The following is a 3,713-nucleotide window of genomic DNA, read 5'->3' on the forward strand; positions in this document are numbered from 1 at the left end:
TTGATGTATCTCCTGCGTGAAGCATCAGTCCCATATGAGTCTTCCTTGGCAGAAAAAAGCTGCCACACCAGAAGCAAATGGTCACTTCAGCTTTCCTGTTTGCTGCTGTCTTGGCTTGTGTACACGCATATTTTGGTGTCCATTCTCAGTGCCAGCAAAGCCACATGATCTTCTAAGCATTTATGCACCTTGTCAAGCCTCTATTAATTTCTGTTTTAACCTTGTTACAAACAAGAGATGGAATAACATTGCTGTCTGAGGAAGAACTGCACAGAGAATATTAAAGCGTGGTCAGTGACAGAGGAAAAGGAGCTTCTCTGCAGCTCCCATCATACAATCCAAAGACTTGCATAAAGGGGAAAGGCAAGCATTGGAGGAAAATTCTGGGAAGCCCATAAGTGAACACTGCATCTCCCAGCAAGCTGGTACTTTCTGCTGTGCTCCCAGCACACTGGGGAGCATCCTCTGGAAAACTCAGTGCTGTTCCTGGGGGAAAGGGCTTATGTTCATCAAAGATGCATTTAATACTTCTTTTTTTCTTCTCCAAGCTTCCATATAAAGCCCAAGAGTGGTCATTCATTCTTGGTGCTGTATATCTTGAAAACAGGCCTGTGATGCCATGAGAAGTTTAAGAACACAAATTGCAGTCTAGAGTGACAAGAGTGGCAGAGGTGCAGGAGATGAAGGGTTCCCACCAAAAGAAGGAGAGTCTGCGCAGAGCATAAATGAATTACATGAAATCTCAGGGGAAGCTGAGGAAGCAGAAAAGGTTTGAACTCTGATCTGTTGAAGGGTAATGGCTATAAAATTGTGTCCATCTTCAGATGTGTTCCTTGCACTGAATGCACTCTTCTGCTCTCAGCTAAATCCATTTTAAGTGGGTCTGTCTTCACTCCAGATGTATTAGAAGTAAGTAAGTAATAATATTGATAACATGTGGTTTTTTATTTGAATGAAGCCCTTCCTTTGAGGCTCAAACAACAGTTTTCATTTCCAGTTTGTCATCATCAGGCAAACCAGGATGGTGGAAATGAAGACTAAATTCAAGGACTGATTTGAATCCTGGGTGCCCTTCACTGATAGTCAACTTCTCTTGCCCCATTCCTCTTCTACAAAACTTCAAATAAGGCTACCAGGAGAGAAGGGCAGCTCACTTGGGAATGTGGTACAGCACAGTGTTTAGAGCACATTCTCAGAATTCAGGGAGCTCTGGTTGTCCTACCTTACCCCTTCATAGGTGACAGGAAACCGAGCCAGCTCTTCTCATCCACTTTAGTCTAAATATATAGCAAGCTGTCTCTTTCTCCTCCATTTTTTGGCTGTAGTTCACCTGACAATTTTTATTTCAAACCCACTGCTGAATTTGACACAAACAATGGGTAATTTTTAATTATTTATTTTATTTTATTTTTTTCCTTAGGCCAATACACTACTTGCAGAATTTTATTTCACTTTTTTTGGCAAAATCTGGAGTTTGATTTAATCTTGAAGTTCAGATGTAGCTAGAGAAACTGATATCTTGCATCCCAGGTGGAAAGCAGGAGGTGAAGAATTCCACAGCCCAGATTTGTGTTAGCAGGGGAGAGGAGGAGAGCCAGATGTACCTTGTGGGCTTGGCTCCACCTGAAGCCTGGCTTGGGATCCCACATACCATTGCTGGTTTTACACATACTATCAATCCTGCTTGGGAGCTTCCTTCTCCAGGACAGGAGCAGAGGAGAGCTGGAAGAAATGTCCTCCCCAGCTGTCCCAGCAGCAAGTGGCAGAGCAAGTGGGCAGGCAGGGGAGGTTCATTGCAGGGTGAGTGCCCCACAGCCTCCCTGCAGAGATGTGTGGTGGTGTCTTCAGCTCATCCAGGGGCACATGGGGAGATTACCAAAGAAATTACTGTGGCTAGCCTGAAGTGCTGCGAGAGAAGGAGCATCTTCCTGCTAAAACACAACAGAGTTTCACGTCCAAATGTGACTGACAAATCCAGTCTCAATAACTCTTTAAGGCAAATCAATTAGTTTAACACTCCTAACTTGCCTACGTCTCAGCATTCTGTAAATTGGATTTTGATGGGATTTTCATTAGAGCTCCAAAGGGACAAAGCTGCATTTATTTAATAGTTCAAAGGAAGACAGGGAACTTTCTGAAATCTATTTAGATTGTCACCATTTAACTTATTTATATAAAACAGGTTTGTCTTTTATTAGGAAACTGGGAATAATTTTATTTATACATGTTTCTAGCTTCAATTTTGCCATAGGAGGCATGAAGCCATTTTATCACTTATACTCAGCCCACTACAGTGGCATTTGAAGACCATAAAATCTACTTGTTTCACTCTTACCTAACACAGTTTAGGCAATGTTGCTATTCACTTTCTTCTGCCTGAAAACACTTATTTTGTACTACTATTATTTTTTATTACTTTTTTTAATGCTAGAGATTAGAATCAAAAATGTCTGCCTGCTTTTTCTTTAGATCTAGAGGTAACAAAGGGATGAAATCAAGCAGGAATGCCTTTCAGAGGCAGTAGTTTCTCATACCAGGACTGTGTTGCATGCTTATTTTCCCCAGTCCCCAGACCTGATGTATCTGGCAAATCAGAAATCCAGCAATCAGACAGAGATGCTGCATGGGATATCTGATATCTGAATGAATAGTGAGACAGTGGCTGGCTAGGTAAGCACCCAGTGCTGTCTGATTAGCATGCAGGAGACCTGCCAAGAGGTTAAGAGGAAAAAACAGTGAGAGGGGAACTCTGGAGAGAATGGGGCAGCAGTAGAGAGAGGCAATTTCTGACTCACCTATTCAGATGCTGACTCCATGCAAGCTGAAGATAAGGACATGGGACAGATCCCCAGAGATGAGTAGCCCAGAGGATGTACTTGGCTACTGTTTTTACATTTGCCAGGAGGAGACTTCCTACAGGACCTGCACCCAGAGGAGCAGCCTGTGGCAGCCTATGCCCCCTCTTGCCAAGTGTGATGTCCATGCCTACCTGGTGCCTCTCAAATCCTCTGTTTTGGATCTGGATGAGGTCATGTAAGGCTTTGTACAGGGGCTACAAGCTCAGTGCCCATGGAGCAGAACCCGGCAAGGTCCTTCAGCACTTGATATTGTGGTAATGAGTTACCTGGTCAATAAAGCCTTCTAGTGGGAGAGACCAATGTGGGGCTATTGTGTTGTTCGTCAGAATGATATGTTTTTAATTTCTGTTTGTCCCTGTTGGATGGTAATGCAGTGCTACATGGCACAGCAGAAAGACCAGGACTGATGTTTTTAAACAACAATATCTGACTGTGACCAAAGGAACAGCTGTGACCAAGAGCATCCCTGGCTCTGCCAGCACAATGAGCTGACTGCTCTTGGCAAAACTCTCAGGATCCTGAATCATTTATGGAGCCTGGGATCATAGCTGTCTCCTTTTTCCATTTGGTTTTGTCTGACTGGGTTGGAGAGGAAGGTGAGTTTTTGGAGGAGAAGGACTAGCTGCTAGGTTTCAGTGACTGGGGCTTTACCTGCAGGTGCTTGGATTTAGGCTGTGCTACAGGCTGGGAAAATTGACTTCAGGGGTCTGAAATCAAGAAGCAAAGATGAGATACTTTCTACATGGAAAACCACAGTGTTCTCGTCAAATGTTGTATTGAATGCTGCTCAGACACCTGCCTTGAGATGGTTTTGCTCTTGGAAAGGGTGGGAACATCAAAACCTGATGCTTTCCA

The sequence above is a fragment of the Poecile atricapillus genome, chromosome 2 (genome assembly GCF_030490865.1).
Source record: "Poecile atricapillus isolate bPoeAtr1 chromosome 2, bPoeAtr1.hap1, whole genome shotgun sequence".
NCBI classification, from domain to species: Eukaryota; Metazoa; Chordata; class Aves; order Passeriformes; family Paridae; genus Poecile; species Poecile atricapillus.